General features: G+C 52.0%; 1 non-coding gene across 1 annotated transcript; it reads left to right on the top strand.

The window, feature by feature from the left end:
• Positions 1-1085: 1085 nt before the first annotated feature.
• Positions 1086-1190, top strand: LOC122232218. The gene has a single exon (XR_006209562.1). It is a non-coding gene; the product is annotated as a U6 spliceosomal RNA (small nuclear RNA).
• The last annotated feature ends 12299 nt before the right edge of the window (positions 1191-13489 follow it).

Raw genomic sequence — 13489 nt, 5'->3', positions numbered from 1 at the left:
GAACACTGTCCCGTGGCTTTCAAAGAAAAACCGGCACCCTCTGGCCACCCTCTGCTTTGTTCCAGCAGCTTCCACAGCGATGAAAAGCAGGCTCCACAGAAAGAGCTCGGGTGATGTCCCCCCAGCGCGCATGTTCTTTCCACCCCGTCGAGCCAGCCCGGGGTGGCTGCACTCAGTATTCTGCCACAGTCGTTGATAATAATTGTTGCATTAATTGGTGCTGTCCGGACCAGACAGAACGTAAAAGATCCCACTGTGTCCAATAATTAATGTTTTTCCCTCACTGCAACGCCATTAATAAGGGGCCCTTCCAAGAAACGAGTAATTGGCTGGTTGGGCGTCATTAGGGTATTTATAGATAAGCTTTGGTCTGAAGACATAGAGGAAAGCTGATTATGTTTATTTAGACTCTATTATCTATCGCTAATGTGTTATCCTGCGTTGCGATCATCCCCATTCTCTGGGTCCTAATGATACAGGGCACACTCACAATGTGATTTCAGTGATCTGCAACGTGGCTTTATCTCTGCTGCAAGGCAGAGAGGGGGGACAGAGGGGACGGCTGTTCACAGGTTCTGCGTGCTCCCACTCATCCACCGTGAACCTTCTCTTTCCGCTGAGAAATTTAGAGCAAGGCTCTTGGAAGTACTAGAAAGACAGTTTCTCCTAATTAAACCTCAGAGGAGGGGAAGTTTCTTGGGTTTGTGATTATCTGAAGGGTTTTTGAAAATGTAAATCTGGTTGGGGAGGCATCGCTTTGCAAAAATCGAAGGAGGAAGAGGCCGCCTGGAATCGAGACGATCTCTCAGTGGCAGCGAGTGACGAAGTCTCGCAGCTGATAAAACCTGGCCGAAATATATACGTCACACGAGATAAACGCATAGGCTTCCAAGCGCTCTCTGGACCCCGGGAAGCGGGCACGGTGGCGTGGGGGGCTGCTTTTTCTCCCAGAAGCCTTCGATCCACTTGTCCGTTGCTAAAAGTTTTAGGAAAGGTTTCTTACGTTATTTTTAAAAGATAGATAAGCACAACAGGGTGAGTGTCCTTCATGTCATTGGATTGTACCGTTAAAAATGACTAAAACAGTGCTCGCTTCGACAGCACGTATACTAAAATGGGAACGATGCAGAGAAGATTAGCACGGCCCCTTGTGCAAGGTTGACGTGAAAATGTGTGAAGCTTCCATATTTGGGGGTTTCTTTATGTTTCCAAGGAAAGGATTGAGTTTTTCTCATCAAAAACTAGCTCTTTTCACAAATAAATTATCAGGTTACACTTGAAAAAAATGATTAAAACGGTAAGTTATATATATATATGTATATATATATACACACGTATAGATATACATACACACATATATATACATATATATATACACACGTATATATACACACACATATATATACATATATATATACACACGTATATATACACACACATATATATGTATATATATATACACATGTATATATATATACAAATGTGTGTATATATATATACGTATATATATACATGTATATATGTGTATATATATATATAGCCCATTACTAGAAGAATATATAGGATAATATAATTTGTAAGCAGAATTCAAAAGCATAAAGAAGCACTGGGCTTTTTACTTTATAACTGTGATGTATCCGATATTAATTTTAGCAAGCAAACACTTCTAAATGGTCCCTTCTGCACATGAAACGACCCTCATGTTAATATTCCAAAACCCTCACCTTCACGACAAAAAGCCAGGGCGATTATTTTGCCGGTTGACTGAGCTGGACTTTATGGGGATGGAAGAGTGAACTCAACCTGCCTCATTTTTACCACTTCCTGTTCCACTTGTTCTGTGGACGGTTCTTTATTCCCTCCTGGCTGTTACTCTCACATGGGTTCCACAGCATTTAGTGACTCTTATTTATAAAGAACCCAGTTCCATCTAATAAAGAAAAGTATAGCCCAGTGGGGATGTGCATCTGCGTGCTGCACACGTGTGATGAGCTCTAGACATCATATTCACCTGTCTCAAGGCACGGTGGGAGTCTCCGGCCCCGAGGCCAAGTTCAGGCTCGGCCCATGTCTCACAGCATGCTCAGCGGTGCAAGGTGCATAACCTCGTTAAGCTCAGGTTCCACACCTGTGAGGTGAGGGTGCTGCTGTTGCTCTTGGAAAGATGTGAGATGACGTCTGTGGAGGCAGGTGCAGACAAGGGACCCTGGAAATATCCACCTCTCCCCATCTGCCCTTGTACATGTGAAAGCATCCGACCCGTACGGCCCTCCACTCACCGCCCCTGCCCTTGCCCCCGTGCTGTCTTCTCTGTGAAGAACGCACTCGGGAGCCCTGACCCGCCTCTGGTTTTGAAATAAGCTCCCAGAGAGTTGACCTGTGCACGAAGGCGTGATGTAACTTTGCAAATTAAATGTGTAAGGCTTTTAGAAAAACGATGCCCTTTCCTCCCCAGCTCCCCACCGCTGGGAGCAGGTAATTTGTGGGCACATCTGTTGCAGGTGTTGGGGAATACTCTTGGAGATATTCTCAGATCCTGGCCTGGGGTCTAAAGGTTGAGAAGCTGGCTCCTGGGACCCGGCGATGCCTGCAGCGTCACAATAACAGGAGTGAGGGGGAAGGCCTGGGAGCAGGGCTGGGGCTGGGCAGGTGACCAAGGTGGCTGGGTGGGTCAGCAAGCGGGGAAGCCAGAAAAGACCAGGACCGCTGTCAGGGGCAGGAAAAGGAAGCAGGGGCAGCAACCCGAACATATACGTGCACCGTGTTCACCCAGATGCCATTTACCGGATTTCTCTGGCCCAGGCAAGCCACTTAACCCCTCTTGGCCACAGGAAGAGTGCCGGCCTGCTTCGCCCCCAGGCTGAGGTTGTGTTGGCTGGCAGCACTTTAATTTACAGAATGCCTTCTGGGCATTCTCATTCTGCCAGGTGCAGGAGGTGGAGGCGGGGAGGGTGCAGGATCAAAGAGAAAAAGAGGCAGCCTTGCCTGAAAGAACCCATCACTCTTCTTCCGGTCTTGCCCGGGCTCCTCATTTTTCTCAGCATAGAATCCAAACTCGGATTCGAGATGCACACGCAACTTTGGGATCCGGCCCTGGTGCCGCCATCGGGCAACATTTTGCAAATGCTCCTTTGCTACCCCGAGACAAAATCCGCAGGTCGCACGATTTTTCCACACGCGGAACCACTGATCGGGGTTTCAACCAACATAATGCCTTCACTGTAATATAAAGGTGGGAAAAGAGAAGTCACAGGTAATAAGACAATGTGAATTTCATCAGGTAGACTCCCTGGCCGTGACTTCACTAGTCAACATAAGGACCTGCCTTTGTGTGTGAAGCCATAGCCGATGCCACAGGTACAAACGCACGTGACAAGAGACGTGTTCCTTGGGAGACTCAAATTCCAAAAGCAACGGTGTCACGTGGGTGACATGATTTCCCAACTTGGTGAACATTACTGGGTCGCGTTCCAAACAGAACACACAGGGCAACCTTCCCTTAATTTATATGATAGTTCCATTCCAGACAAGGCCGTGTATGGCTGATACCCTGCCCAAGTGACCTTCAGTTTATATGAACGGGAGAGTTAAGTCCAGGGTAAGATGGCTTGCCACCTACATGAATATCCGTCAAGACACCCCGAAGTCGTGCAGGACCCAGGACGGCCCATTGCTCTGTGGGACTGTGCCATGCACTGCGTGAGGTCTCGCGTCCTCGGTGCCTGCTCACTGAGCCTGCGGCAACCCCCCCCCCCCAATTATCTCGAACAGTCTCAAGAGGGCAACATTGCCCGCCTTGGGAATCACTGATCTAGCCCCTGCCTACCTCTCCAACGTTGGCCTTGTCCTACTCTCTCCTCCTTCACTACATTCCTGGCCACATGAGCCCTTGGCCATTCTTGCAACACATCACAGGCCTTTGCCTACGGCATTCCCTCCCCCAGGAATGCTGTTCCCTGGCTGTTCACACAGCGGCCTTCTCACCCTTCGTGTCTCAGCTCACATAACATCTCCACGGGAACAGCTTGCCCAGACGCCCTATCTACAGTCATGCGTGCATCCCCAGGCCTGCCAGTCTCAGCCATGGTCCCCTGTTCTTGTCCCTCACACATCGTGCTGGAAGGATCTTTCTCACCAGAGAAAGATCGTCTTTCTCACCAGAGAAAGATCGTCTTTCTCACCAGACTGGGGTCAGCAAACTTTTCTGTAAGGGTCCAGAGAGCAAATAGCTTAGGCTTTGCAGGCCAGATGGTCTCTGTCACGGCAACTCCACTCTGTCCTTACAGCTCAAAAGCAGCCACCGACCACATGTGAACAAACGAGCATGCCCGTGCACCGATAAAGCTTTATTTAAAAAAAATTTTTTTTTAATGTTTATTTATTTTTGAGAGAGAGAAAGAGCACGACCGGGGGAGGGGCAGAGAGAGAGGGAGACACAGAGTCCGAAACAGGCTCCGGGCTCTGAGCTGTCAGCACAGAGCCCGTCGCGGGGCTCGAACTCACGGACCGCGGGATCGTGACCTGAGCCGAAGCCGGAAGCTTCACCGACTGAGCCACCCAGGCGCCCCACCGATAAAGCTTTACTTACAAAACCCAGGTGGCCGTCGGGTTTGGTCCACGGGCAGCAGTTTTTCAAACCCAACACTAGCCTGTAAGCTCCTTATCTGTCCAGTTTCCTCTTGAATTCCTTGAGTCTGGCACAGTGTGGAGCCAATGGGAGGAGCTAGAAGAGTGTGTGGTGAACACATGAGTTTGTGGTCCAGCTCGAATGAGGAACAACCAGAAAACACAAGAAAGGCCTTCCAATTCTTAGCACGTAGGGAAAGCATTTACATGCCGGTCACCCATCCAGCACTGAAGGAGTCTCGATAAGGAAGGGCAGGAGAATTCAGGGAGGGCTTCCCGGAGTAGGTGACCCTGAACAGCAGCTGAAGGACGGATGGGATTTGGACCACGGAAGTCGTGGCCCTCACTTGTTCAATCGTTAATTCATTCCCTCATGGGAGGGACTTGTGATGACTGTCCCAGCAGGTGCAGAAAACACCAAGACGCACACACAGCTCTGCCAGGGAGGGAGACGTCCCTTGAGACCACGAGTGACAGCTGTTTGCTCTTTGAAGGAGTCACTGGAACTCCTTCTCTGAAACAGGAGTCAAGGTTATTCCCACTCTTCCCTCTTGGTTTTCTTCCCTCCAAAGCCCCCGGCCCTGCACTCCCTGCAGACCTCCTAACTGCTTGTCCTTCTTCTCTCTCTGCCTTGGCTTCTCAGAAACTCAGAGCCACATGGATGGTACATGGAACGTTCCACGTTCTGTGGAACGGATGTGGCTGCCTCCTTTCCCTTTCCCTGGGATTTCTCGTCAGCTCTTCAAGTTGTAACAGACACACCTCTGCAGGGCAGCCCAAGTCCTCTCAGAGGTGAGCCAGGTGGCTTCCGTGTTTAAAAAAAAAAAAAAAAATGCAGAATATTCCTCCTGTCTCCCCACCTGCTCCCACCCTGAGCCCATTTTATTAACACTGAGCTTGTTTTGAAGTCGAATTTAAACAGCCCAAGTGATTGTTGGTATTTCATAACTAGTCCATTTTCTAGCTGCTAACAGCGGGTAACAATTTACGTATTTCTCGACACAGTATCGATACTGGATCATCAAAAAAAAAAAAGGAAGAAAAAAGAAAAAAGGGTCCGTATAGGAACTCGAGGCCATGATCTTGTAATCTCCTCGGCTCTGTGCCCTTGCGGTGACCCTGACTCACTATGTGAGGCGGGACAGGCCCTCCAGCATTTCTGCAGGGAAAACGGTGGAAGCTGGAGGCCAGAGCCCAGAAGATACTAATGGTCACAAGTGAAAAAAATCCCCGAAGGGCTGCTCTTGGCCGAGGGTGACCCAGAGTCAGTCTTTGGGATCAGAGAACCCCTCATGCGTTCCTTCGTTTGTTCGCCCATTCAATAAATCAAGTACCTTTCGGGTCAGACGCCGAGCTGAGCACCGGGGGTCCGGTAAACAAGACCAGGAAGGTTCGTGTCGCCTCCCCCCGGCCCCGCCGTACCCAACCCCCGAGTTGAGTAGAGTGGGGAGGCCACGATAAGCAAGGGAGCTACCAAGTGAACAAGCTCATTGCAAACTGTGCCGGTATAACAATGAGCAGAGGGGGAGGGGGGAAGGACACATCAAGAAAGGCCTCTCAGAGGAGGTGACCTCAGAGCTGGTTGCGGAAAGGGCAGGGGAAGCGACAGTCAAGGAAAACAACAGCGGAAGTCCAGAACAGGAAAGAGGGTGCACGTGGAAGATGCCGGAGGCCAGGGAGGATTCCTGCCTCCACCTGAGAGGTTTTGGGGCAGAAAGGCAGTTCTCAGGATGCCTGGGAAACTGGCCCTCCCTATGTGCCTGTGGGGACAACCGGATGTCCCTCCCCTCACACGGGAGGGAGGAGAGGACAAAACACTGATCCGAACAGTGGGAGACCCAAAACAGAACAAATTGGGGCGCCTGGGGGCTCAGTCAAGCGAACGGCTCTCAGTTTTGGCTCAGGTCATGATCTCACGGTTCGTGGGTTTGAGCCCCGCGTGGGGCTCTGCAGTGACCGTGTGGTGCCTGTTTGGGATTCTCTCCCTCCCTCTCTCTCTGGCCCTCCCCTGCTTGTGCAGGCACGTACTCTCTCTCTCTCTCTCTCAAAATAAATAAACTTTTAAAAAAGAACAAATAAAAAGTAGGGGTAGAAAATGAGCCAAGAACCCCCTTTCTCTAAAATCAGCAGCCCCTGTCCAAGTGGGCACGGCTGAGATGTCCGTCAGCCAGTGCCTTCGACTGCCAAGGGTCCGGCCCCTTCCAGACTTCACTGAGGACCCCAGGCCCCTGCCCCAGACCACGCCTGGAGGCTCCGGGTCCTTCGCGGTGCCATCTGGAGGACCGTGTTGGGAATCACCAATGATCTTTTATTAGGTGATGAGCTAAAGCTCTTCTCTCTGCTTCCTTCTCGAGACAATGCCATCGTGGGCCCGCCTCGGAAGAGAGACGAAGCCACTTGATAAACAGCAAGGGCTTGTGGCCCCATCAGCGAGTGGGGGATGCTTTCAAGCCTTTCAGAACATCGTCACCCATGCCCGCAAGCCGGGGGCACTCATCTGGGGTCCACCAGCGACATCTGAACACCAGGATCACGCAGTGACAAGCAGGGAAGGCACAAAACTCTACCTCGTCACCTTTTTAATGAGTAAAATCCTCTGGCTGCTGCCGGGGCCCTCAGAGACCAGCTATTAATGAGCGCTTAGAATAGATTGTGCTGTTTTCTCCATGTACGGTGGCCTGGGAGAGACACTTCAATTTCCATTTTACATCTGCTGCCATGTTCAAGTGTCTCCTTAAGGGCAGGAAAACACTTGGGCACATTCTGTCTTTAAAGAGACATGTTCCAAGAGAGCATTCCTTCCCCACAGCCGCATTCTATATGTGAACGTTTTCAATTTCCAAAGCATATATTTAGATTATGTATATGGAAGCCTGTGACACCCGGGGGGTCGGGGAGGTGGGGGGGGAGAGCAGGGCCTCAGCCGCACACGCAGCCCTCCCTGTCCCTTGGGGCTCAAAGAAGAGGGCTTCTGGTTTTGTCCTCAGATTCGGGGGCTTCACTCACCGAGATGGGGACAAGGACAGCCTAAGTTTTATTCCTATTTATGACCCTTGGTCCCAGCCAGCAGACACGTGGGTCCTAATGTGGGGAGAACCACCATTTCCACAGGGCTGCGCGTGAGTGCAGATTGGGGAAGGGGGCTGGGCCCTGGGCCAGGGCCATGTGGGGCCCAGAAAGGAGACATGGCTGACCCGGGCCCACATGGGGGCCAGGTGATGGGGCTGGACTCCCACAGGGGTCTTTCTAAGACGACAGGAGCGGAGGAGAAAAGAGGAGGAGGGGAGACAAGAAGGACCTCTAGACCACAGCCCGTGCCCGGAGGTCTCTGTGATGTCCCCGCGGTCATAGGAGTCAGGACCCACAAGGGGAGTGAGGGTGAGTTTGGGGAATGCGCCCAGTGTCGGGGCAGGGGGCGGGAGAAAGAACAACCTTGGGCTCTCGGTAGTTACCAGCTGTCTTAGCTCGGCCACCATAACAGAAACACCACAGCCTGGTGGCTTAAACAGCAGACATCAGTTCCTCGCGGTTCTGGAGGCTGAAGTCTGAGGTCAGGGCGCCAACACGGCCGGTTTCTGGTGAAGCCTCTCTTCCTGGATTGTCGACGGCTGCCTTCTCACCGCGTCCTCTGACGGCAGAGCGGGAGAGAAAGCTCGGCGCCTTTTGCCCCTTCATGAGGGCGCCAGTCCCATCATGGGAGCTCTACCCTCACGGCCGCATGCAAACCTAATTACCCCCTGAAATGCCCACCCCGCAAACACCACCACACTGGGGATTAGGGCTGCAGCATATACATTTGGGCCGGCGTTGGGCGGTCGGGGGGACATAAACACTCAGTCCATAGCACCAGCTGTGTGATCTCGGGCAAGCCGCTTAGCCTCTCTGGGCCTTCACGTTTCATCTGTAAAATGGGATCAGAGTCCCCCTGGCTGTCGGTCTGTTGTCAGGATGGTGGCACCTGCCACGTGTATAGTGCCTGGTGCGTAGACAGAGCTGGCACAGTGACGTCTGTGTTCGTTTCCAGAGCCCGGTGATCGTCAGCACCCTGCAGACCAAGAAACCCATTCCTCCAATCCACCTCGGGAGACCCACAGCAAATGTGTCACGAGGAGCAGACATCCAGAGAAATACAACTTATCCACGCTCCGAAAAGGGACCGTGTGGGACAAGCCGCTGACAGGTGTGAAGTACCATTGATTCCATCATGGTGGCCGTCCCCAGAACAAACAGCCCCAGAAAGCACAGGGGTTGCAACCCTAGGTCTGTGGCATTTCCAGTTATCTCAGAGGGCATCTAAGATTCTCGCCAAAGGTGGCTTGAGTTTTCTCTCACTCAAAACGCCACCTCTCTCCGCCATCCGCCTTTTGGCAAGTGGCCGAGGTGACCCAGTTGTGCTGTGGCAGAGTCTGGTTCCCCGGCACCCATTCTGCCTCACTCACAAGCGTCCACGGTCTTGAGGCAGTGATGCGCCCAGTTACAGAACCTGCTTCCCGTCCTGTCCCACAGCCTGGTGTGGCCACACGACTGTGTTCCAGCCAGTGAAGAAAGAGAGGCTCCTAGGAAAGGAATTCTGGAAAGGTTCTCTGGAAGGGAGAAGAGACAACTAGAGAAAGACGCTTTCGCTTTGCCCTCTTCCTGCTTCCTGCTACCTGGAACGTGGACACGATGGCTGGAGCTGCAGCAGGCATTCTGCAACACTGAGGACAGGAGCCAAATGTGGGGAATGGCGGAGCAGGCGGAGGGACACAGCCTGAGCCCGAGATGATCGTGAAGCTACCATACCAGGACCTCTTGCACATCAGAGGGACACCTTTATGCACTTAAGCCACTGTGCTTTGCATTTTCTGTTAGGTACATTTTCTGTTAATCCTAATATATATACTTAGTTACTAGAGGCTATGAGTGTGTGAAAGAGGAGACCGGGTCCCTAGCCACCGATCTGTCCTCGGCAGGAGACACAGGTGGGAGGGGGGACAGGAAGGGGACAGAACATCATGGCGCAGGGTGAGGGTCCGGCACACCTCCTGGCGGGCGCCTACCAAACTTGGCTAGTGCTGGACCCCAGGTGAGTGATCCGTCTCTCCCCGTGTCACCTTCTGGAGACTTCTAGCGTAAGCCAGAGTCTAATAGGGGGGGTGGGGGTGCTGCCACAGGAAAAGAGCATAAGTGAAAATGAACCGTGGCTCGAACCCTACCTCTGACTTGCTAGCTGGGTGACTTTGGGGAGGCCACTTAACAGTTAAGCCTCAGTCTCCTCCTCTGCAAAATGAGAATCATAGTAACACCTACCTCAAAGGGTTAGAAAACTATAAATAAAGTGCCTGGAATTCAACCCTCAGAAATGATAGCTCTTATTGTGTTTGTAGATTGGTTCTGAACTGCCACTGTTTCCAGAGTGAGGTTTTGGGGCAACGGCACATCGTCTCTCTGGGAATGCAGAGGGGGAGCAAGGCTCCGGCCAAATGGCAGCGGTCCACCTCTTCCCAGGTAGGGTGAAATCCTGTCTAGGGTCCCGAAGGTCACTCCCAGCTGAACTAGAAAGAACTCAGAAGCAGGAAGGAGGGGCCGGCCGGCGCCTGTCACTGGCTTCCTCACTAACTGGCTGTGTGACCTCAGGCGAGTCACTGCCCCTTTCTGGGCCTCAGTCTCCCCACCCATGAAATGCGGCTGCCAAACCCCGTGCCTCAGACCCCTTCCAGCATCAAAGCACAGCCCTCCCGCGACGCAGAGCGTCTGGAAAACCAGGATCGGAACAGCCAATCTGCCTGCCCCACTTACGCCTGCTGCCGATCTTGCCCCCACCCTCCTCACCCCTGCCAGCCATTCTCGGATATTCTTTCCAATCGTACCCTATCATTTTGACGGCCTGCTTCAGGGAGAAACATCATTTCTGCAGGCAGTGAGGCTAGATCTGAGGATAGGGGGCGAGAAGAGATCTGAGAGAGTAGTTTGACTCCCTTTATGCAAACGTGATGAAACAGTTCAGATGTGCAAACCCTATAAATTGGAAGACGGTCGGCTTGTAAAAGAATCGTCTAGAAATACAAATAATCTTGCTCATCCGAGCCTTGCTCCTATGGATGATGGGAAGCAAATTACGTTGAGCGTTAGCTACCGAGCACGAGGCCTTAACCACGTACTTAACACGCGTCACTAATTCAGCCCTTGCCAGGAGAACCCCATCAGGCAAGTGCTCCTGTCCTCACTCTGCCAGCAGGGTAGAGAGACGGCAAAGTTACAGATCTTGCTTAAACTGAGGTCACGCTGACAATCAGTGCCAGCACCAGGATTCTGATCTTGGTCTAATCTAGGCCGTCGCCATCACCCCATCATACCTGAAAGAGAAACCCACGAGTGGGATGAGGTCGGGCAACAGAACAGAACTTCGTCCTCGAATCAGCTGTCAGTGGCTGGCTGTGTGACCTTGGGGCAGTCTCGGAGTCTCTCTTTGCCTGCGTTTTCTCATGTGTCAAAGGCAGGCATCGGAGAGCTCAGAGCCCCGCTCTGCAGAATGGCACCTGCTGCTCGATCTCCAAGCTTCCAGGATGTTCCGCCCCGCTCCGTACTCCATACACCCCGGCTGCCACGGGGAGCTCCCGCAGCCGTGGAACAGTGCCCTGCTCGGGGACCTCCGGATGGACAGATGGCGGGCGACCTTGACACGCCTTCCCTTCCCTGCCCACCCCTGCCCGGCTCCAGAACGCCACGGGTGCCTCCTGGGTCCCCCAACCCAGGCACGTCTGCTTACAAACCTAAGCGTGTAACTGCCCACTTGGGATAACAACTCCCATCCTAGAGACTCTGTTTACCCAGCGGTGTTAGGGGCTGGGCAACCCTCGCCTGCATCACCCTTCACCTGTCGGCCGTGCGGTGCCAAAGTCTCGTGGCATCCTGCGAGACTTTTGCAACGTGTAGATGGTGCTGCTGTAAAGAATTTAACAGGCCTGGGGCACCCGGGTGGCTCAGTCGGTTAAGCGGCCGACTTCGGCTCAGGTCACGATCTCGCGGTCCGTGAGTTCGAGCCCCACGTCGGGCTCTGTGCTGACAGCTCAGAGCCTGGAGCCTGTTTCGGATTCTGTGTCTCCCTCTCTCTGACCCTCCCCCATTCATGCTCTGTCTCTCTCTGTCTCAAAAATAAATAAACGTTAAAAAAAAATTAAAAAAAAAAAAGAATTTAACAGGCCAGCAACCGACACCCGAACCCCTTTGGATCCACCGATGGGTCTGATGCCCGTGAGTTGCCAAAAGCATTTATTGTCTCGTAATTTGATTTACTTTTTTCCATGCTGCTCCCAGCGCCTGCAAGTAGGGGCAAAATGGCTGATGTCTCCAGATGCCACAGAGGCTAATAAAGCTTGCTGTGCTCCCAGCATGCTCTCTGCTGTCAGAAACCGGCAATTAACTTAATAGGGTTCTTGAAATGGAGTCGATCCGGGAAATGTGGCATGTGTTGACACTCTCCCGCTGATCCAAGCAGCCTCCCACCATTGACTTGCAGGGTCTGTTTGCTATTTGAATTATTTAGGAGCTTGTTATGTGAATTAAAAAGCAGCACTTTGCAGCATTAAGTCTAATATTTTATGATCTTCAATTGATTAGGTGGGCTTTCAGGATTACACGGAAAGGTTAAGATAGAACTCGCCTCGGACAGGAAGCTCTCACCAGTCTGCTTTGCTCTTCCAAAACCTAGATGAGAACCCAAAAGGAGCCTGCCTCCCTTTTCCCTCCCAAAGGGAGTCTTCTGGAACCTGTTTTTGGACCATCGAAGAGCTTTTCCACCCCGAGGATACCAGATGCCCTGGGTTCTCAGGACCAAAGGAGGCTGGTCCCCCATTTCTCCACCTTTCATTTAGGTCTTTCTTGGCATAAAGATGCCACTGATGATGTGACGCCCAGAGGGACTGCATCCCAAGCCTGGGCCTGCAAAGGGAAAGCCCTGCTGTGGGTTCCCAGCCACTCAGTTGGGCCTGGATGGGCACCATTTCCACGCCTGCTCTTGGCCAAGGGTGTGTCTAGGAATACCTCCCTCTACCCCACGAGTGCCAATTCATGCTTTCCTTGCCCTGCTAGCTGTCACCACCCTCTCCCCTGGCCTATGGCAATAATTTTCCACTGGGCTTCTCCCATCGCCCCCCTTCCAGTCCACCCTACGTTCTGCAGCCGAACCTAGTTCCAGCTGTGAATCTCCCCTGCTCAACAGCATTCAATGGCTCCCCATTGCTCGTTAAGTATATACTCATCAACCTGAGCCCAGACTCTCTTTCTAGCCTCATCTTCTATTGCTACCATATCAACCAGCCAGATTGAGCTCCTTAGTATTCTTTTTTTTTTAATTTTTTTTTAACGTTTATTTATTTTTGAGACAGAGAGAGACAGAGCATGAACGGGGGAGGGGCAGAGAGAGAGGGAGACACAGAATCGGAAGCAGGCTCCAGGCTCTGAGCCATCAGCCCAGAGCCCGACGCGGGGCTCGAACTCACGGACTCACAGACCGTGAGATCGTGACCTGAGCTGAAGTCGGACGCTTAACCGACTGAGCCACCCAGGCGCCCCAACTTAGTATTCTTTAAAAACACCTCTCGCTTTGCTCAGGGCGTTCACTTGATGTGTGACGCCTCTCTTCACCCATTGAAACTCTACTAGTCCTTGACAATGAAAAGAGTAAATAAGTACATAATACAGAGCTTTCTATATTCCAAGCACCTTAAATGGTATTATTTAGCGCCATTTAACCTAACCTGTAAGGTAGGTACCTTTACTATTTCCATTTTACAGATGGCAAAACTGAGGGTCAGATGAAGCTAGCTAACCACCCCAAGGTCACTGGGCTAGCTGGGATTTAAATCCAAGTGGACAACGCTCA

Source organism: Panthera tigris, chromosome D2 (assembly GCF_018350195.1).
Source record: "Panthera tigris isolate Pti1 chromosome D2, P.tigris_Pti1_mat1.1, whole genome shotgun sequence".
In the NCBI taxonomy this organism is placed as follows: domain Eukaryota; kingdom Metazoa; phylum Chordata; class Mammalia; order Carnivora; family Felidae; genus Panthera; species Panthera tigris.
Note: the sequence above shows the minus strand (reverse complement) of the source record. Positions and strands in the feature narration are given on the sequence as shown.